The sequence below is a fragment of the Marmota monax genome, unplaced genomic scaffold (assembly GCF_021218885.2).
Source record: "Marmota monax isolate L192 unplaced genomic scaffold, Marmota_monax_Labrador192_F-V1.1 WCK01_AAM20220418_F8-fsc00075, whole genome shotgun sequence".
Lineage (NCBI taxonomy): Eukaryota > Metazoa > Chordata > Mammalia > Rodentia > Sciuridae > Marmota > Marmota monax.
In genome coordinates this window covers 7,287,564-7,312,250 of record NW_026694772.1, presented here as the reverse complement: position 1 = coordinate 7,312,250, position 24,687 = coordinate 7,287,564, and positions in this window count along the sequence as shown.

The window sequence follows — 24,687 nt, the reverse complement described above, 5'->3', positions numbered from 1 at the left end:
TTTTTTTCATACTATTACCTATTATTTTTGTAATGGCTGGTACTCAACTGAATTTTGTGACCTTTTGCTTAAAAGAAATTTGTTCTCAGTCTTCATGTTTGGATAACCCAACATTTGACTGATGTATAATATGAGCCAGAAAGTTCTTATTCCATTTGAACACTAAATCCAAAGGAAATAAATAAATACCTAGTGACACTATGACAAATGGCACTAACGCTGTGCTAATGCAAGACTTACTTTTCCAAGAGGTTCCTCAACCTAGACTATAGCTTGGAAATGTAAAAATATTTTAAAGTATTTGAATATTTGAAATCAGTATCATGCATTGAATATCTCTACTACAAGAAAGTCCTCTCAGGCCACCTTATGTTTTTTTTTTCTTTCTTTTAAGTATTTTCTATATTGTTTGGTTTTCTGATTGTTTAAAATGAAATTGTAGCTCAAAAATGTTTGTCAGAAATAATACCTGCTAAACTCATGGGCATGGTGAATCAAAATATAATTCTAATATTTTAAGACAGAAGAGCAATCTGGGTACATTTAGGCTATAGATAAAGAGTCACATGTACCCTCCTCCAAGGTTATAGGTACCTATTATCATAGTGTAAAAATTGATGAACATCCCTAGAGTTTTATTTTAATAAACAGTGTACAATTACTTACATATATTTTGTTAAAGTCATCATGATAGTGTTAAAATGACTCAAACTTTTTAGAAGTTGAAGATTTTGATAATTAAAGGTAATCTGGGTAATTTTAATTTTCTAAAATATTTACTTATCCAAAAACTAAATCACTCTCTTCCTTGTGGGTTTGATATTATGGAACATTTCATGTTGCTTAGTTCTAGCTTAGAAATAATGTATAATGATATCATTACACGTGTGAGAGGAAACTAAAGTAGTATTCTGTAAAATAGCACCTCTGGAAGCAATGTCAAAAGTTTAGGAATACTTTAATCCTCATGTCTTTGTCTTCCACACAAAGCAAAAAAAGAATAACCCAACCTTTAAGAAAAAAAAAAAACTGTGTGTGTGTGTGTGTGTGTGTGTGTGTACTTAATGGCATATTGTTTGTGCCCTTCATTCCCTGATGTGGTAGATGCTACAGAACCATTTAATGGTATTTCTTTTTTTTTTAAGAGAGAGAGAGAAAGAATATTTTTTAATATTTATTTTTTAGTTTTTGGCAGACACAACATCTTTGTATGTGGTGCTGAGGATCGAACCCAGGCCACACGCATGCCAGGCGAGCGAGCTACTGCTTGAGCCACATCCCCAGCCCTAATGGTATTTCTTGATGCTGTCTTGTTTGACCTTCTCAACAGACAGATGAGGAAAAATATCCAGAGAGCTAAGAATATGTTTTTATGCCATTATCATCAGTATTGTCAACTCTGGAGCTCAAATCTAAATTCTTCATTTATAGTTTACTATTTTTTTCCTCTTTGACTATGTCTGTAAGTAAAATTTACATCTTTGAAAAGATACATCAAGTTGATAGGGGTGCAAAGGGCAAAGAAAACCTAGACATAGATTATTTGTTTTCCCTGGAATAAAGTTCTATTCTTTTCAACTGGACTGAGTCTTTTAATACTCTTCCATATTACAGTAGAATGGACTTCTTGGATTTTATTCAATATAAGGATACGTCTCAGAAGCTGCATGACTAGCCAGGGTTCTTGTTTCTTCCTTCATCCTGTGAGGACCAAAGTTGTTAATCTGAATGAAAAATAATAATTTATAACAACAATGCCAGCATCATCAGGCACTGAATATACATTCTGATAATTTTCATCCATTAGCTCACTTAATAATCTCAAATTGGATTATTATCACTTTCTTGCAGATGAGAAAACTGGGGCACACTAAGGGGGTTAAATGATTGTACTAATATTACAATACTACTATGGGGACAATCTTAGATTTATGTCTAGACACACAGGCTTCAAAAGCTACACATTCTAACCATAATCCCAAACTATATTGGGCCCACTACAGCTAGAAGGTGAATTTTATATCTCACTAGGAAAAGAACTTTAATTAAACTAAATATTACAGGAAGGGGGGCTGGGGTTGTTTCTCAGAGGTAGAAGACTTGCTTAGCCTGCGTGAGGCACTGGGTTCAATCCACAGTAAAAATAAAATAAAGGTATTGTGCCCACTCACAACTAAAAAATAAAATGTTTAAAAAATAAATAAATATTACAGGAAGGAAAATAAATACATTTTAGGGGGGAAAGTCCTTATCTATCTCTTCAGTCAGCTGTAAATCCATTCAACCATGATTGGAAAAAATAAGTGACTAAAATGGATAAAACCTATTATAATGTATCATGACAGAGAAAATACACACACAAAGACAACTAAGCAAATGAGCATGCACACCAGGTGATGACAAGTACCATAGAGGAAGGGGTAAATTTTACTTGAGTAATTAGAAAAGTCACATCTATATTTGAGATATCCTAGTTAATTAACAATTCTTTACTCAAGGTATGTATTAATAATCATGTCTGATGTTTAGAACTACCCAGATCTGCCATTATGTTAGTCTTATAAAGTAATGTTTTGGTGACAGAAAGAGAGTCAAACTGACCTGCATTTCTTAACATGGTAGTTTCTCCTACTTAAGTTTTGAGGAGGAAAAAGAAGGGATAGGGGAAAGGGAAGAACAGTGGAATGAATCTGACCAAACTTGCATATGTGCATGCATGGTTGAGACATGGTGAGTCCCAGAATTGAGTGTAACCACAGGACACTAATTTTAAAAAATTAAACTGTAAATGGATTGAAGAGGACTGGTGTAGTGGAGGGAAGGGACAGGGGATGAGGGGAGATTGCTGGGGACTGAACCACAAGTCAAAAAGAAAGATGACAGATAGTTCTTTCCCTTCCCTAAGTTGGTATAATCACCTCCTCTTTGGGTAAACACTGTCATCTAGTGCTGCTGACTATGGAACTATCACATTCTGTTTCAGTATTTCCATCTTTTTATGGTTCCCTTTAAAACTCCAGTTACCCAATGACCTAACTACCCTCTCATCTCTTTCTGTTATTTCTTAATGTGTGGAAAAATGACACATAGTAGCCTCTTAATCAACTATATTTAAAATATATGCAATGACAGGGACTATATGTAAAAAGAAATGAGAGAATTTGTCCTCTACTTTAATAGGGATTTGGATCACACAAGCATATGCATTTGTCAAAATTTAGTAATCGTACATATAGAATTTGTGCACTTCATCACATGTCAGTTTTGCCTCGGAAGAAAAATTAAATGCAAATAAAGCTATTTACACTTAAATATTCTGCAAAGAATTGTATAAAGTCTGCAATTTATTTTGGAATATATCAGTGAATAAGATGGGCAGATGCTGGATAAAAATATAAGTAGATGATAAATGTACTCAAATATTAATGGTACAATCCATGGAGATGCATACAGGTATTTACTGTAAAACCCTTTCAAGGTTGCTCTAAATTTTAAAATGTTCATAATAAAATGTTGGAGAGAGTGCTAACTTAAGTGCTACTTAAGCTAGTGTTTTATCTCAGAAATTTTTAACATGTGTAGCCATACCTTAAGGTGTCCATGCACTGAAACAGGAAAAAAAATTCCTGTCTTTAGTTTGACCATATCCAAATAAAATTTGGTATTATCTGTGATTATTAATTTGGGCAACATATTACCACAGTTTAACAATATCTATGAATTTCTCATTAATAGAAATCATTTTTACATCATACTATAATTGTTTCACATAATGAATTATTATTTATATCTAAAATGATTTTGAAATGACAAGAGATTTTTAGATCCCCAGAGATCATTACATTAATTGAAATAATACAGGCACAGAAAGACAAGTACCACAAGATCTCCCTCACTCATATATAGGCTACAAAAAAGTTGATCTCATAAAAGTAGAGAACAGAATTGTGGTTTCCAGAGGCTGGGAAAAGTACGGGAGGAGGGATAGGGAAAGATTTGTCAAAGGGTACTAAGCTACAGTTAGATAGGAGTAAGAAGTTCTAGTGTGCTCTTGCACAGAAGGGAGAATATGGATAACAGTAATGTACAATACATTTTAAAAAGCTACAAGAAAATGCTATGCAAGATGTAACAAAAAAACAAAGAAATAATTTTAAATGTTTTTAATATAAAAATGATAAATATTTGAGGCAATAATGTTTAGCCTTACTTAAATATCACACAATGTGTACATGTATGAAACTATCACTTGTTATCTTATACACATATACAATTTCATGATTTTATGCATCAGTTTAAAAATAATTTTTACCCAGATTTGATAGCATGTGCCTACAGTCCCAGTTTCATAGGAGGCTAAGCTGGTAGCATCACCTGAGTTGACAAGTTTGAGATCAACCTGGCCGCAAAGTGAGACCCAATTTTAAAAAGCAATTTCTAATTGAAAAATTAATATCTTAATGAAAAGTAAATATACTGCAATATCATAATTTATTGTGAATTACTTTGGTAATTTTAGCTTAGTATAATTATTTTCCTTTATAATCTTATATGGTTTATGCATTTTATTTATTTTTTGTTTGTTTTATGCATTTCAAACATTGCTTTGAGGAGCCTTTAAGTACCAGACTACCTCTGTGGCATACAAAAACAGTTAAGAGCTGACAGATTCTGTGCCATGCCATACTATCCTTTCTATGTGACACCATATAAGATATGGGACTTCTATGAAGATTTTCAGTGACCCCCTGCCGAGACCTAGAAATAATCCCAAACCCTAAGGACCTATCACCTTATTGTTCAAACTCAGTAGCAGAATAAGACAGATATTTTCACTTTATCATTTTTCTCTCTTCTCTCTTACTACTTGAGGGATGCATGCTATTTTTTTAAAATTATCGTTTATCTGAAATTGAAATTTAACTAGGGATCCTATGCTTTATCTGGTTACCTTAGTCATAGGACCCAAAAAGGTTTTCATGGGTATTTAAACCAAAATATATGAACCTAAACAAGTAACATCAGCATGAATGCAGATCACATGGGTTTGGATACAGCAACTAAAATCTAGGCATTCCCAGCAGCTAGGTGAACAAGTTTGTACTGGGACCATACCATTCCATTCAAAATTGCTAATAATGGGAGATCAATATGGATTGAATTTATTGAACCTTACTCCTTGCAATATGACAAAGCTTTGCTATTACTCAGTTCAATATATTCACTCTCTCATTTGAACCTCACAAGATCTCAAAGAATGAACATATTTCCCTCAGTTTAGAAAGGAGGCTATAGGGGTTTAGAGAAGTTAATAAACTTTCCTTAAGTCACACAAATATTAATTTTAAGAGCCAAAGACTTAAATATATCTGATTCATGCTTTTTCCATATACTAAAATGCTTAACATTTCAAATAAGAAACATCAGAAGTAGAACATATTAACTAGGTGTATCATAAATTTTCATAATTATTGGATAAAAATCATAGGGCAGAGTTTAAGAATATTTACTGTGATGAAGTTCCAGTGGAACTAAAAATAATAAAAATAAAATTGTCTCCTGTTTAAACATCAAATCAGATTGTATTGACAAAACAATGTGTTTTCCCCTAGCATTGGAAAATGCTGTGCAAGATGTAACAACAACAAAAAAAAAAAAAAAAAAAAAAAAACAAAGATAAAAATGTGTACAAGTTTTTTCATTAAATGTGATTAAAACATCAAAAGCCCCAACATAAGAGAGAAAGGAAAATCCTAATATTTGGCACACAAAATAATGACAGAGTAGAAAGCTTGTGATTATAATAGAGTAAACATACACAAATAATAAGAAAATGTAGAATATGGTACTTAACCAATAAAAGCACAACTGAATGGCTGTACATGAAATGCCTTTGTTGTATATTAGAAAACATAAGCTCTATTCCCTCTTATGCCATCTTATGTATGTTCTTGATAAAAATAAAAACCATTGGTGACCTTAAAGTGGGAGAGATATTAGAAAATCAAAGAACAATTATACTTGCTTAATACTATGAAAATAACTTTACACTCTTAATTGCATTATGTAAGCTGATCAGTTATGTGTAAAAGGGAAAAGAATATTGATACTAAAGAAAGTTTTCAAAAAACATTTTGCAATTCCAGACAACTTTCAAAAAATTATCTTTACTGTGCACAACATAACTGCTTTTGCAATGGTTGGGTATTGACTTGTGTGTGTGTGTGTGTGTGTGTGTGAGAGAGAGAGAGAGAGAGAGAGAGAGAGAGAGAGAGAGAATATTTGCTGAGCCATTACCAAGCAGGAATGATGCATGGCAATTTCTTTGTCAGCCTACCCAATGTTGCTTAGAGGGAGGACTCTCCATTGTGGAAATGGGCTTTCCTTGGACCCAGGTCATTTGCAGTGACATTGCATGAATGCTTGAGAAATGTGACCCTGCTCAAGGACCAGGACAGATCCGGGTTTAGGGAGGATCCTGCTGGATTAGGGTGGGTCCAGGTTTAGGGTGTATCCTGCTGGGAACAGGGAGTATCATGCTGCCTCAGGTGCCCGCCCGCTCCTTGAGTTCCCGTTGAGTTCTCGCAGGATTCAGAGAGTATTTTGGGATGCAGAGCAGGGTGGAGGTGTGGATTTCCCCTAGAACGTGCGTGTAGAGTGCCGGTGAGAGTTTTGGGAATAAAGAATTGCTGTTTGAATCTACAAGGCTGTGAGTGGCTCGTGATTTTGTGCCCAGCCAGACTGTGGCAAATATTAAATAGTTTAAATAAATTTTTTTTTAGTATTTATTTTTTGGTTGTAGTTGGACACAATACCTTTATTTTAATGTGGTGCTGAGGATTGAATCCAGGGCCTCACACCTGCTAGGAGAGCACACTACCACTGAGCACAACCCCAGCCCCGTAAATAAATTTCTTTTTAAGAAACACTTATTATATCCACTCAAATGTATATTATTACTTTAAAACATGAATAAACACCTAATAATTTGACTACTGATTGTAGATTGTTTTACATGGTCTTTTTAAAGTATAGGGCACCTCAATAACAAAGGCATTTATAGTATGGTTTTTGTGTTTGCACATTTCTTTTTGTAGCATATATTTTAATTTGTACATATCCATCATTGAACCAACATATTTTGAATTAAACCATTATAAGGCAATTCATGGAATGGAGCAGACTATAGTTACATATTACAAACTGTATCAATGAGTATTAATATATTTATAATTTATTATACAGGCGTGAGTAAACAACCAGATGTAAAACATCCCCTCTCCCTATTTTGAATGATAGAATTTTCATAGCAGTTGCTTCTATATTTGTTCTACTAAGCTGATTTTTGATGTGCCAAATATTTTCTTAGGTATTAGATATGGACAAGGCCAAACACAAGATTTCAAATGGAAAACAGTCATCCAGCTTACTGATTTTTCTCCAAGACATCAAATAATGTATTTACCTTGATAATGTTCTATATACTAACTCCTCAGAATGTTTTGCCTTCTTCTCTGACACCATTGACTGGATGTTCATTTATTCCACACAATACTTTCCCTGCCAAAAAATGACCTTTGTGAAACATTAGAAAGCCTGAAAAATCATAGGTACTTTAATTAAACAATTATGCTCTCGAATCCTGTTAATATCCATTGACTATATCTAATCATTCACTTTTACATTCTGTAACTTACTCTGTAAATTTTAAATTATAAATTGATATAAAAAGTCTTTAGAAACGCTATACATTGGAAACATAAGAAATGCATTTGCCTGTATTTCTCCCTGTCATACCAAAAGAAGAAATCCAAGGATGGAGTCATGGTTAAAAATCTCTACAGGTGTGTTTGTGACCATAATGAAAGATGGTTTGAACTTGTAATTTTTTGCAAGACATATGATTTATATGGTCACTGACTTCTCCAAGAAGAGTTCAATGATGATACACTGAATAGATATCACTTCTGACATTCAAAGTGCTTTGCAAACTACCTCCCTTCCCACACAGCATTTTGTCCAGTGGCAGCTGACTGAATGAGTGACATACATTCTCTCCACAGTGCCCTCAATTCTGTGCCTGTCTTCACTTAGGGGTTTTATACATTAGGCAGCAGAAACAGTGACCCTCAGCATTAACTTTTTAGTTTTCTTATATATCCAGCATCCCATGGAGCAATTGTCCAAGCATACATGCAACAAAGTAGCCTTCTACAGATGATACTAACTTGTCCTAGTTTCCAGCATGCATAAGAGAAAGCCAGTATCCTTCAAAACAATATGTGTCAGGACTTCCTGATCCAGGCTGGTTCTCATTGTTCCCTTAATTTAGCTAGTGTTTTAAGAATTAAAAAGGGACATTTCAGAGACATGGTGTTTTATTGTACCCCTATTCTTTAAGAGTAATACAGTGTGCTAGACTTTGAGTGATAAAATAGCAAAAAATGGAAATCAGATTTATAATTAGCCCTGTGGATAAATGGAGAGAAATGAAGTTTAAACTAGAAGGTTGGTAACTAATAGTTGAGATTTTAGAAAGCACATACTACCACACTAGGCCTTGAAGTAATATTTCTTTAAATGCTCCTTTAATTTATGCTTTATCATTATATTTGCCTATAAACACAAAGAATTTATGATCAACAAATACTTGTAACTAAAGAATATTAGTATATAATTATATATATATGTGTGTGTGTGTGTGTGTGTATATATATATATATATATATATATATATATGCAGTTAATAATGATAAAAACAGGTTAATTATTTATGTGGTCAGATAAATACTCATAAATAATCTTCTTACACTGGTATAAATTGTCATTTTTTATTCCCTTTCCTTCTCTCCCTATCCTGTTACATATGACCTTTAACTTTAGACACCAGGGCCTATGTTTAATATCTCTGGATTTAGATGGATAAACGATTTACTTGTTTAGACCTTAAATTATCTGTTTATTTTGGTCTCTGTTTCTACTTTTTCTCTGTGAGTCATGCATTTATTTATCTCATCCTTCCATCCTCAAAATATTTTATTTAATTTTTCAGGGTATTTTGTTGCATTTCAAAACATAATAATCCCCTGGATATTCTAGCATGTCAAAATGAGGAAAACAAACAAAAGCCTGCTATTTTGAGAGTTTGTTATTTTATTTATTATTTATATAAAATTAAATAATCTAGAAATATGCAAGGTTCCCACAGATAATATTAACTTTCTTTTATTTAGCAATTTCTTTTATCTATCAACCAGTGAGCACAAAAAATATGCTAGGTATCATTTAAACATGTGGGGAATTTTAGATATAGCTTCAAGTAGAAGTTCCAAGTCAGAATTCCTGGGGCTGGCAGAGAAACTATGCTGCTATTCAGGTGTGACCCTAACACCTTTAAATCCCAAGGCCTGACTCACTTTATTGAATCATTGTTCTAAAGGCATAGAGGCATTCAATATTAAAAACATTAATATTTTATTTTTTGCCTCCAAGCTAAAATACTTCTCCTACCACTGTGTATCATAAAGTCATGCTGATAAAGGGTGGACAGGTATAGGCATATTATTCGGTTCACTTATTCCTAGTTAATTACCTTTATGGTTCAAATACCAAGTGATAATAGGAAAGGATGATAAATAGCTCTCCATTAAAACACTTGGAATATTAGAAAAAATGTCTTGCTTTCTGCCATCCAATTCTCAGTATATTACTTACCCTATAATATGTTGTATCCAGAACAGAACATAGATATTTTTCCCCTATCAGGGGGATTTATGATAGTGTCTCAACTAGTGATGACATGCCAACAAAATATTTAATACACTAAGTATTTTGACATGTAATTCACTTTCAGTTTTTCGTTCATTTAAGAAAACTTATTTAAGATTAAAATCTGTGTGTATTTTACTTGTAAATTTGTGTGTTACAAATGTATATTGTTTCCAAACTCTCAGTGGGCAAATAGAAAATGCACACAAAAACTTAGATAATCTCTAATTCAAATGCAACCTCACAGGCTATTCCTCAGTATTCCCCATTTTGTAGTCGTTGTTTCTCTTTTCCTACTGTGAGAAACTTAGTTCACAAAAACATTTATATTAATCATTTGCGCTGATACAAATAGGATATTATATTATCCTATGATAAACAAAATATTGTTTAAAATCACTATGCCAATGCCACTACCAACAACAAAGTTACTATGTAAGATTAAATATTGCTTTGTATGTTTGGTCCTTTAAAATTATCTAAGGGACTGGGGTTATAGCTCAGAAGTAAAGCACTTGCCTAGCACATGAGAGGTACTGGGTTCGATCCTCAGTATCATATATAAATAAATTTTAAAAAAGTATTGCGTACATCTACAACTAAAAATATTTTTTTAAAGTATGTACTAAGCTGCAATTCTAGACTAAAAAAACTCCCAAAACTGAATTATTTTTCTTTGTGGTTCTATAATCAGTCTCATATAGGGTTAAGTTTATTTATCTACATTTTTAATTTCATGTGTCCCTTATTTCCCTTTTAGGTCTTTTTGACATGTAAAATATCTACTTTTAGTTCAAAAGTGAATTCTTGTTTTGTTTTTTGTTTTGTGGTGCTAGGATTGAACCCAGTGTGGATTCTACTTTTTAAAGATTTTCTAAGTTTATGTATTCCCTCTACTACACCATTAACTATTTCAGATAGGTGCTATGACTGTATCACTAAAAAAAAGCATCTTTATTTTCCCAAATTGAAATTTTCAATTTTTATAATTTTTCCCTCTAGGAAATCAAATATTCAATTTTTTTAAAATGAAAGTTAAACTCTGGGCAACTAGGCTTTACATGAGAACATGAGGTGTTATTCCTCAAATGGTATGAGTTCAAAAACCTGTAATTTGTGACATAATTTCTTTAACACAGAAATTTTTACCAATGTCTCTATATATTCTGCTGTATTCAAAATACTGAGATCCTGAAATGAGTGATTTTTTTTTCAACACATCAAATACTGCCATGATAAAAACCACAATAAAATGAGATGTTTAAATGACCTATAAGGAAATTATAATTCTTACTAGGATAATGGAGTCAAAGGATTGCCTGAAAACCCTAGAAAAAGATTATTTTAAAATTTACATATATTAAGGTTTTCTGTTGGTTACCAATTAAAGAGAGGGTAGCTGAGCTAGGTTTGGGGTAGCAGGAAGTTGGAACCCGACCACTTCAAGTTGTGGCCAACTACTCACGTTGCTTCATTGGCTGTCCTTAAAAACCCACCATCCCTTCTCTCCGGTTTCTCACCTTTGCAGACAATTTCCACTTGGGCTGTGGCGGCAGCAGCAGCAGCAGGAACAGTGGCTCCAGCGGGCTCCATAGTAGCCTCTGTAGCAGTCCCAATCCAACAGATGATCCCAAGTGCCTTCTGCCTCTCAGCATCTAGTGTTTTCTGTGCAGGATCGGTGGGCTGAAGCGCTTTTTCCTTCACTTCTGGCTAGAGCTCAGGTCACCTGACACTATGAGGCAGAGAGGGTGCTGGGAGGTTCTCTCCTTTTGGATCCAAGATGGCAGAATAGAGGATGGCTGCTCTGTGGAATTAAACCAAGAAAACAGTCACGCAGCGTCTCCACAAGGCCTCACCTAGACGGACTACAACATCTCAGAGCATGCAACAGGACCCCTGCACAGAGAATTTTCACAGAAACCATCAGAGCTGCCACCACCTGCACAGAAATCAGAGTCTCTGTGTTCCAGTAAGACTCCAGACTCTGGACCCAAAGCCCGCAGTTCTAGCACACAGGGCACTCAAGCAGCATAACAGAAACACCTAAACAGCTGCCTGTTACTCCCATGCAGGCCACAAGGCTGCAATTTAGCCACAGCACAAAGCCATCCCAGCTCCCCACACCTCACCAGACTACCCCAGCGCTGGAAACAGACTGACTCCATCTTGGAAAACCCCTCTCACCATTTTTGGTGGGTGTGGCTATCAGCAAGGATCTCCATTTGAACAGGCACCTGGTTCCCAACTTCCCCCACCCTCCCAGCTGCGATTACTTGGCACAGTGACTACCCAGTGCAAAAACCCACTCTCAGCTGAATGGGAGCAGAAGCGCTGGCTATCAGCACAGACCTCTGTTTGAACAGGCACCTGGTTTCCTACTTCCTCCCCACCCCTCCCTCCCCAGCTGTGATTACTTGGCACAGTGAATAACCAGCACAAAATCCCACTCTCAGCTGAACGGGAGCAGGACCACTGGCTATCAGCACAGACCTTCTTTGAACAGGCACCTGGTTTCCAACTTTCTCCCCTCCCTCCCTTCCCAGAGACGATTACTCTTCACAGTGACTACCCAGCTCAAAAACTGCTCTCAGCTGAATGGGAGCTAGAGCACAGTGCAACCAGGGCACCAACCATCTGGTGTGAGCCCCAGAGTGAGAAGCACCGCAGTTGAGACCTGATAAGCAAAGGAGGGGAAGGATCTAGTGACTTAAGAGCGAAAAAGCTGAAGCAAATCAGAGAAACTAGGATTGGGAAGCTCCAGGCAGAAGAGGGAGACAATGGAGGGGAGAGGGGCTCAAGTCCTCTCACCCTGGTTAATACAAGGCCACCTACTGGAAGAGAAGCGAAGCAGAAAGGAAACGAAATTCTAAGAGTTTTCTTTGTTGTTGTTGGTTTTTTTTAAAATTTTTTAATTCTCTTTTCTTTCTTCTCTTTTTTCTTTCTTTTCCGTTTTTTTCTTTTTTTCTTCTTGCAGCATCCAAACTTTACTATTTTAACAGCTGTCATTTTCTAAATACATATGTGTGTCTGTTTTTAGGTACTGTACTGTCCTCCCATGTACTTGTCTACTCTAAGTTACTTCCTGTTTATTCCCCAGCTTCCAACCCTCTGCATTAGAGTTCTCCTTCAAATTTCTTAAGGTAAATTAACTCCATACACTCACATCTTTCCCCCTTAGCATAATGTCCTACGCCCATCACTCAGTTCACTGTCTGCTACCAAAAACTGTACACCTTTTATGAAACTACTGATTATATCTTAAATAATAATTGAATCCAACAATTTGACATTGAGACTAAATATAAATGTCTTAATAACAATAATTTGTTCATAGGTGATGTACTGTTGATATAAGGTCTGTTAACATTGTCCTTCCCCACAAAGGAGGGATCTTGGAACCATACAAGAGCACTACAAAATTTATAGGGTAAAAACAATAAAACACCAGTCACATAGAGTGGGGGCCAGGGGAGAGGGGAAACGCGAGCAACATGAAAAGACAAGGGAAGAAAGTACCACAAATAATTCAGGACAACACATCATTAGAACAACTGACAGCTACAGCAGAAGGAATGACAGAGAAAGACGTCAGGATATATATGATTAAATTGTTTGGGGATCTCAAAGAAGACATTAGACAACAAATACAGGCAGTGAAAAATCAGTTTGATAATGAGCTACAAAAACAAATCCAAGAAGCAAAAGATCAACTCAACAGGGAGATAGAGGTTATACAAAAAAAAAAAAAAAAGAAAGAAAGAAAAAGAAAAAAAGAAAAAAAGAAAAGAAATCCTTGAAATGAAGGAAATAATAAACCAAATTAAAAACTCAAATGAGAGCATCACCAAGAGTAGACCACTTAGAAGATAGGACATTAGATAATGAAGATAAATTATATCATCTTGAAAAGAACATAGACAGCACAGTGAAAATGATAAGAAACTATGAGCAGAACATCCAAGAAATATGGGATAGCATAAAAAGACCGAATTTAAGAATTATGGGGATAGAAGATGGCATGGAGGTCCAAACCAAAGGAATGAGCAATCTGTTTAATGAAATAATATCAGAAAACTTTCTAGACATGAAGAATGAAACAAATCCATATCCAAGAAGCCTACAGGATGCTGAATGTGCAAAATAACAATTGATCCACACCAAGACACATTATAATGAAAATGACGAACATATAGAATAAGGAGAAAATTTTAAAAGCCACAAGAGAAAGGAATCAGATTACATATAGGGGGTAAACCAATTAGGATAACAGCAGAATTTTCAACACAGACCCTGAAAGCTAGAAGATCCTGGAATAACATATTTCAAGCTCTGAAAAATAATGGGTGTCAACCAAAAATCTTGTATCCAGCAAAATTAAGCTTCAAATTTGAAGATGAAATAAAAACCTTCCATGAAAATTTACATATATTAATTGCTACATATTACAATAAACTATTGCTATTGACTATGTAGAGTTCAACTGTGTTGTTTGTATGTATGCAATATAAAAACTTTTGAATCCCATATTTTATATAAATTAAAAATCAGATTAAATGAAATGTGTGGAAAATGACAAAATTACAATGTCTAATAACAATAAATAATAACAGTGAACCAGAATAATTATTTCATATATAAATGACTTAAATATTTGTCATAGATATGAAATAAAATCCACTTGTACACATTTATTTGTGGAAGTGAAAACATGTTTGGTATGAGCCTGTATATTCACAAATTAGGAGAAATCTATACTAAAGCATCTATTCAAGCTAAAAGAGGACATAAGCCAGGGATGTATGTCAGTGTCAAAGTACTTGTATAGTATGCATAATGTTCTGGGTCCAATTCCCAGCACTACAATAATCAATTAATTAATATAAAGTAAGACATGTATTTGTTGATTTTTCTTAGTGCTTACTTGCTTCATCAGAGAGAGATAAATCCAGAATTATGTATTTTTAATAGTTATTTTTTGGTTGTAGTTTGACCACAATACCTCTATTTTATTTATTTATTTTTATGTGGTGCTGAGGATCGAACCCAGGGCCTCACATGCACTAGGCAAGTTCCCCACTGCTGAGCCATGACACCAACCCAGAATTACGTGAGTATTTTAATGCCTTCCCAGAAACATTCTATATTGTGAAAAGAACAGAAAAACGTATGGTGATGAGGCAAAGGCAATTACAATCTATTGGAGAAGTAATAATTGAGAAAAGTGAATTGATAACTCTCATAAAAATCATTAATATATTATGAGTTATCCTGATTCATTACTGTTATACCAATAATTTATGTATTTTGTTCAAAAAGTTTTAAAAATTCAACTGATTTATTCATTCCTTTGTTTGCTATATCATCAATTTATAAAAAATGATTTCCATTTTTTGGCCATAATATACTTAATTTGTTTTTAATGTAATTATGTATAATTGATACATAATAAATGTACTTTAGGTATAAATTAAAGAAGAATAAAATTTAAAAAATTATCCAAGGACCACTATCCAACTTAAGAACTAGAACATAACATCCCTCTTTTGTCTATGGGCCTTATTTTATATTTTCATCTTACAGTCTTGTCAGAGATTATTATTATTCTAAACCCTATGCTTATTACCTATTTTAATTTTATTATTCCATATATTAAAATATGATATTAATTCATAGCTTTATTATTCCAAATAATTAAAAAGCCCTAAAATTTTTAATTAAGCTTTAATGAAGCTACCTTAAAGTTAAAATACTTATTTTAGTGCACATTTTTATTCTATTTAAGATCTGATATTATTGCTTTCATTTGTTTTCTCTATTTTCCATTTCTTCATGAATCTCTTTTAGAGATTTCTTTATTGCTGAATCACAACCTTTAGAATGTCTTTTTGACTGGGTTTGATGATAGCCATTTCTAGATTTTGCCATTTCTACATTTCTAATCCTCCCATTTCTTTAACATTAGTTCCAGAGAAGTGTTTTCCCTGGACATAGATATAAGATTTAATTTTAAAAGGTTTTATTGGTGCATTATAATTATACAAAATAACAGGATTCATTTTGATATATTTGTACATACACAGAGCATAAATTGGTCTATTTAATTCCCCTCTACCTGCCCATTCCCTCCCCTCCTACTTCCTTCAATTCCCATTTTCTACTCTACTGGTTTCTCTTGGATTTTCATGGGATTCCTTTTCTCTCTAGCTTCCACATATGAGAGAAATCCCACAAATGGAACATATAATCCTATTATGAATTCCACTGTAACTTCTTATTTTAATATTTTCAGTTGTTAATGGACCTTTAATTTATTTATTTATATGTGGTTCTGAGAATCAAACCCAGTGCCTCATACATGCTAGGCAAGTGCTCTGCCACCGAGCCACACCCCATCCCTGAATTCTACTGTAACTTACAGTCTATTTCTCCCTTGGAAGTTGTCCAACTTATTCTCATTGGATCATTTTTAAATTTCTTTTTGCCTATTTTTTCCTGTTTCTCTATGAAGTGTTTAATAAGTATATGTGTAAATATGTGCACATACGTATATTTATCTTGACTGAAGATTGATGGGCTAATTACATCCTTGGCATAATATCTTTCATCAGTTTTAGATGTTTTTCAGGTATTATCTCTTCAAATATTGTCTGCTCCCTAATTCTCCCTTCTCCTTCTTACTGATATTAACTGTGTAATATATGTTCTTATTATATTCACTATAACTTTGAGCCTCTATTTTAGATTTTTGGATCTTTGCTTCATTGTGCCTTATTTTAATATTTTTCACCAACATTCCAGCTCACTAATTATCCTTGTAAATGTTTGTTTTTAATTCACTAGTTATTTCTTCTGCTCTTTTAATCTGCTATTAAGTAAGTATATTGAATGATTTGTTTTAATTTTCTGCCCTAATAATTCTATTTTGTTTGTTTTCATGTATACATTATAGTTATATGTTTCCTGAATATATTTTTAAGCTTTCCTTTTAATGCAATGAAAAAAGTATAGTTATTTTATACCTTGATGATTCTAACAAAACACAAAATTTTGTGTTCTGTTTGTTCTACTCATTCTCATATTTTTCTGTCTTATTATATGTTTCATCATACTCTCCAAAGGCAACTAAAAGTTGTCTTGGTTTCACAGTTGTTTCTTTACAAGAAGCAAATGTCCTGAGGTGCAAAACATCACTTCAATACTGAGTTTACCTCTCTTTACTCTTATAATCCCCCCCCACACACACATACACCTATATTTGGTAATTTCTTATTCTATTATTGGCTTTTTGATGCACTTAGAAACTTATTTAAGTTTATCTAACTATTCAACTGTCCTCAGCAGGAAAGTTTGTAATAATTCTCTAGTTGTCCTTTCTAGAAGTCATCATATGACTTCATTCCTTTACCTTTTAAAAATATCCCTAAAATCTGCTGTTCAGTTTTGCATTTTTTGATCCATATAAAAATAATGTTGTATAATATATATTATTCTGTGTCCTAATATTTTTATTTAGTACAGCAATTCATGATCTTTATTGCTGTATAAATTTCTATCTAAAGATCCTTTGCTATTCCTAAAATGATCAGAAAATAACAATAAAATATCGTAAACATGAAATATTTAAAGTGTCATAAGGTAAGTTTTTTTCCCCTGTAGCATTTACTATTAAAAATCACTAGTTGATAGTAAAATACAGAATTGTACATGAAAAAAAAAACCTTGAATTTTCTCAACAGGAATATGATTGAGAATTTTTTTGTAATCATCTCTTATAATTTTTCTTGTGTATGAATGTGGCGGGTGGGTAGGGTAGTAAAATCTAATCAAATAAAAATAATATCACACATGTAGTTGGGAGTATGCATGGAACCACCAGATACTTACTTCATAACAGAGAAATATAGAAACCAAACTCATATATCTATATGTTATCCTCAGTTTATCTTAAATTCTTCCAACTTAACATTTCCCTCTAGTTTAAGTACTTCTTTCATAAAGATCACTTTTAAAATGGAAATACCTAATTTGATGAATAACACATTATGACATTGTCTGCCATTACCCTACTTTATGATTTGGTTTGGACCAATTCTCAGGGCTGCTCACCTCAGAATCTCATATAGTAAGACTAAAACCTGGCCAAGGAATCTGAATATCCTAACAAGCTCCTTTTTTGAGACTGCTAAAGTTGGTCTACTAAAGTATTTTAATTGTTATTTTAGAAATTCTGCTGGGGAAGTAAAGGTTACTGTACAAAGCTAATAAACAGATGGAGAAAATGGCAAACTCAAAGTTATTATAAGATAAGAGGTAAGAACTTTGACAGCAAATCATCTGTTTTGTAGTTTGGACCAAGCTTGGATTCCGACAGAGTTCCTTTGAGACTGTGTGGCCATCTCATAAGGTGTCTAGACTCTGAAAATACATGTAAACTAAAACAAAATCACTATAAGTTAACAAGGCACTTTCCAAAAAAATACACTTTAAATTCTTACATGCATATTAATTTCTTTGTTTGCCTTGTCATTCATTTTGATAATTAATGTCACTATAAATGGTTAAAGAAATGTTTTCACATGGATCCCGCATGAAAATAGAAGAAAATGTATTTTATAAATTTGGATTATGTACACCATCTGTAGCATTCATCTATTCTTGAAAATTTCATCTTATTTATTAATAATAATTTAATATCTTCTTTTATTCCTTGATTATTATAGCTCCAGGAGAGCAAAGACTGAATCTACTGTTATCATCATTGTATCACTGGAACCAAAGAGGAAGCCCAACCTTAATGGGAAAAAATATTATCTCAGTGTAGACTGCAATTATATTATAAAATACATGTGCTTCTAAGTGAAATAAAATAATTCATTATAATATTTGAGCATGAAGTGAGTAATCATCATAATTTTTGTTTTAATTTTTAATAGTTAAACATAAAGACCCTAAAAACCAAAATATCATTTCCTGATTTTAATGGCCCTAAACAATTAGAACATTTTTGCTCTTAATTGAGTTAACTATTTTATATAAAGTCATTTGGTAAGAATAGCTCATACCATTATATTTTATTTTAGATATTTTTAAACAACATGTTATATGGGATTTTAACAATTATAATTAAATTGGAAATTTGGCCCCTCAGTATGCTCCATTTACAGTGGGATGCATGATGCACTATTTAATGCACAAATAGGTTTGAGAACACAAAGACTTATTTCAGCAACGCCTTACCAGCTTACTATTTAAAACATGCCCCAGGTAGCAGTAAGATTTATACCACATTTTAAAGCCCCTTTACAGCTATTTTTAAAACTATTTTAAAAGACTGAAAATTATATCACTAGGATAGGAAATATCTGAGAATAAAACTGTAATTTTATAGACAATTTATCTTTGTGTTCATTTATATATAATTGAAAGACAACTATGAAATACATTCAAATCTGGCCTCCACAGGCAGGAAATCATTTCAAAGAAACACTGTTCAATAAGGATTCCCAGTGTTCCTTAATTCAATTTCAGTTTGAATCTTTTGAAACTAAACAACCAACATTGTTAACCAGGTGTTACAGTTGGAATTTAATAGCTTTTAGATTGTTTTCTGTGGGGGTACAATTGAAAGTTCTGTAATGGTAAAAGGAAACTTAGGAGTTCACACCTCATGGCTTTAAAGCTGGGGTAGCCAAACATTTTCTGCCAAAAAGCCAGGCAGCAAAGATTTTCAGTTTTGTGGCGCACAGTCTGTCACAACTACTCAATTCTGCTATTGTGTTTAAAATTAGCCAGACAGTACAAAAACAAAGGACAATACTGTGTTCCAATGATACTTTATTTCCAAAAAATAAAAAAGGCAGAGTGCTAACCCCTAATTTAAAATCTCAAATGCAAGTATGCAAAATAAAATGGTTATATTTCCCATACAGAAATTGAGCTCTCCACTAGATGTGTGGCTTCTAATCTGAGAGCCACTGATTATGATATTATTGGTAACTACATTTGCTTCTCTTAATTCACACAAATTCAGTGAAAAAAATAACTATTTATACTTTGTCTTCTGTTACTTCATCATCTTTTCAGTTCAGGGTCTATGTATAACCAAGATAGAATTACTATTGGTCCAAAATAATAAAAATGCCCTATAAATCTATGGTAGAAAGTTTATCGTCTTCTCTTCCTTTGAAAAATACATATTTCCTTACCCCTTGGCAGTTATTTTGGGCCATGTGGTTGCATTCTAGACCAGAAAATAGACAAGCATGATATAAATTACCTCTAAGACTAGTTCATAAAACATCTGGAGAAATGTCCATGGTTTCTTAGTTTATTCACTAGCCACACACAAAGGCCCAAGAATGATTGAGACACAAAATCATGTCAATAAATAGAGTTCTGGATGAAACTGCATTTAAGAGACAAGGTTTCAATATCTTAAAAGAGAAAGATAAATGAATTTTTAAGCATATGCCTTTTATTCTAATTTAATACAACATAATTGCTATACCTATAATTATAGTGTACATGTGTATATGTATTTTTATATGTACACATATATGTATAATGTGCATTTATATAAATTTCTCAAAGTTGTTTAGAATAATCTTTAAATTACAGATCATAAAGCAGATATAAATTTCCCTTAATTATCCTTTCATGTAGAATGCTTAAATCTAACTGTTTGATCCTAGTCATACACTCCTTCTAAAAAATATACTGCAGTAAATTTAGGATTTTAGCAATCTTTCCTCTTCCTAATTGCCAATGTAAGACAAAGAAAGGAATACTTTGGGGGATTTAATAGTTGGAATGGAAATTGTAAGTACAAATAATTTCCCTTATTGTATTTCATTGATAATGTTTACCTTTTCCATTCTAAAGCAATTTGGGAAAAACAAATGAATCTGAATAAAATGGACTGACTAACCAATTTTAAGTTTATAAAATAGAGTCATATTTTGAAATCTGATTTAAGGGATTAGAGATATCAACTGTGTCAATTATTTTTGATTCTTGAATCTCAGTTCCATCCTATATATTTTAAAAAATAAACTGTATTAGTTCATTATAAACATATAATATTGGGATTCATTGAAAATTATTTTTTAGTTGTAGATGGACACAATATATTTATTTTATCTATTCATTTTTATGGGGTGCTGAGGATCAAACCCAGTGCCTCACACACGCTAGGCAAGCACTCTACCACTGAGCTATAACCACAGCCCTCATTTTGACATACTTAAAAAATTTGCTCCAATTTAGTCCCCAGTATTTCCCCTTTCCTTTCCCTCCTCCCTCCTCATGTTTTCTTTCCTCTACTGGTCTTTCTTCTATTTATTTGTACTTTTTTTCATTAGTGCATTATATATAAAAATATGAAATTAACTGTGGCATAATGTTATATATACTTTTAATATCTTTCTTCTATATAAACAAAGAAATGAAAAAAGGTGTCAGTTATAAGTTAAATTTCAGATAACATTTTATGATATAAAGTCATACTTCACATTATTAAACTAATAAAATCATGTTTTTAAGCCTAATGTGCTTTAAAATAATCAGATTTTGATCTCATATAATTTATGTTTAATAACTAATTTTAAAATTTAAATTTCAAGAAAAGATGCAAATAGCATTGAGAAGTCATGGGGAAAATGACAAGGTCTTACTTCAGTGTGCTGGGCTCTTGCACTACACTTGCTATTTTTCTTAGGGTATGCAAAAGTATTAAAGATTTTTAGGAAAAATCCTGATGAATGATCAAATTGATATAGCAAATGCTTAGAGAGTTGAATTTATATATTTTAATTCAATTGCTCCTTGAAGAGCTTTCTCATGTTATTAGTAATTGGATTTAGAATTACAAGAGACAAATTGTAAAAATTGAAAATATTTTTAATCATCAGATGCATATAGTACATTACAATGTAACTTCATCTTCTACATTACTTTTAAAATGGATGTATTCTGTGCACCTAAGGTACAGAACATGATAAATATATATTTTTCATGACATATATATTTAAGGTATATATAAATGGTAAATATATATAATGCTTACTGCAGTAGAACAAATTAACTTATACATCATGTTGCAAAATTATCTACATCTTTTACATAGTAAATCAACTTCTGATATAATTACTTTAAAATTACAGAAAACTAGAATGTTAAGATAAAAACTATTATACATAGTAGTAGTAGTAAGCCGGTAAAGTACACTATGAATGAGAAAAAAATAATATAACACTATAATACAAACCTATTTCATGCCTGTGTTTATTGACATAGCATGGAACATAAATCTCACATTACTTTACTTTGTATACTTATATTTTGAGAGTTATAATTTTAACAGTACACATGCAATCCTAATAATATTTATGTTTGAATAATTTTAATGTTCATTTTATACATGTTATGGACTGAATTTTGTGTCCATCAAAATTTATATATTAAGGCCATAACCTCCTATTTAATTGCTTTTGGAGATGTGTCTTTAGGGAAGTAATTAAAGTTAAATGAGATATAAGGGTAGAGTCCTAATCTAATAGGAATAATGTCCTTCTAAGAAGAGATAACTGAGCTCTCCCTTGCTCACTCTTCAAGTCCCCACTGGGGAAAGTCACGGGAGAACAGAGAGAAAATGAAGACATCTTCAAAGCACGAAGAGAGCCCTGAAAAGAAACTGATCATTATGGTACCTTGGTCTTGAACTTTCAATGTCCAGAAATGTAAGAAAATAAATTTCTGTTGTTTATGCCATACAGTATAAGATATTTTGTTATGGTAGCCTGAGTGAACTAATACAGTAGTCCCCACCCCCTTATCTGAAGGAAATATGTACCAAAACCCTCAGTGAATGCTTGAAAACATAGATAGTACTAAATCCTATATTTTTCCTATGCATAAACACCTATGGTAAATTTTAATTTATACTTATATACAGTATGAGATTAACAATAACTAATAATTGAACAACCTTAGCAAACACTAAAATAGAAGTTATGTGGATACAATCTCTCTCCTTTCTTCTCTCTCTCTCTAAATATCTTGTATTATAGTCATTCTTTTTGTGATGATGTGAGTTGAAACAATGCCTAAGTTATGGGATGAAGTGAGTGTTACTGAAATAACAAGTATTGGTATACAGCAACAGTTGATCTGATAACCAAGACAGCTATTCAGTGACAAACAGGTGGGTCAGGTACACAGTGTGGATATGGGAGGTAAAGGGGATGGTTAACACCAAGCATTCATTTTTTTAATTGGTTGTTCAAAACATTACAAAGCTCTTGACATATCATATTTCATACATTTGATTCAAGTGGGTTATGAACTCCCATTTTTACTCCGTATACAGATTGCAGAATCACATCGGTTACACATCCACGTTTTTACATATTGCCATACTAGTGACTGTTGTATTCTGCTATCTTTCCTATCCTCTACTATCCCCCCTCCCCCCCTCCCATCTTCTCTCTCTACCCCATCTACTGTAATTCACTTCTCTCCCTTGTTTTTTTTCCCTTTCCCCTCACATCCTCTTATATGTAATTCTGTATAACAATGAGGGTCTCCTTCCATTTCCATGCAATTTCCCTTCTCTCTCCCTTTCCCTCCCACCTCTCATCCCTGTTTAATGTTAATCTTTTTCTCATGCTTTTCCTCCCTGCTCTATTTTTAGTTGTTCTCCTTATATCAAAGAAAACATTTTTCATTTGTTTTTTAGGGATTGGCTAGCTTCACTTAGCATAATCTACTCTAGTGCCATCCATTTCCCTGCAAATTCCATGATTTTGTCATTTTTTAGTGCTGAGTAATACTCCATTGTGTATAAATGCCACATTTTTTAATCCATTCATCTATTGAAGGGCATCTAAGTTGGTTCCACAGTCTAGCTATTGTGAATTGTGCTCCTATGAACATCAATGTAGCAGTATCCCTATAGTATGCTCTTTTAAGGTCTTCAGGGAATAGTCGGAGAAGGGCAATAGCTGGGTCAAATGGTGATTCCACTCCCAGCTTTCCCAGGGATCTCCATAATGCTTTCCAAATTGGCCGCACCAATTTACAGTCCCACCAGCAATGTACAAGTGTACCCTTTTCCCCACATCCTCGCCAGCACTTGTTGTTGTTTGACTTCATAATGGCTGCCAATCTTAATGGAGTGAGATGGTATCTTAGGGTGGTTTTGATTTGCATTTCTCTGACTGCTAGAGATGGTGAGCATTTTTTCATGTACTTGTTGATTGATTGTATGTCCTCCTCTGAGAAGTGTCTGTTCAGGTCCTTGGCCCATTTGTTGATTGGGTTGTTTGTTCTCTTATTGTCTAATTTTTTGAGTTCTTTGTATACTCTGGATATTAGGGCTCTATCTGAAGTGTGAGGAGTAAAGCTTTTTTCCCAGGATGTAGGCTCCCTATTTACCTCTCTTATTGTTTCTCTTGCTGAGAAAAAACTTTTTAGTTTGAGTAAGTCCCATTTGTTGATTCTAGTTATTAACTCTTGTGCTATGGGTGTCCTATTAAGGAATTTGGAGCCCGACTCCACAATATGTACATCGGAGCCAACTTTTACTTCTATCAGACGCAGAGTCTCTGATTTGATATCAAGCTCCTTGATCCATTTTGAGTTAACTTTTGTGCATGGTGAGATAAAGGGATTCAGTTTCATTTTGTTGCATATGGATTTCCAGTTTTCCCAGCACCATTTGTTGAAGATGCTATCCTTCCTCCATTGCATGCTTTTAGCCCCTTTATCGAATATAAGATAGTTGTAATTTTGTGGATTGGTTTCTGTGTCCACTATTCTGTACCATTGGTCCACCCTCCTGTTTTGGTACCAGTACCATGCTGTTTTTGTTACTATTGCTCTGTAGTACAGTTTGAAATCTGGTATCGCTATACCTCCTGA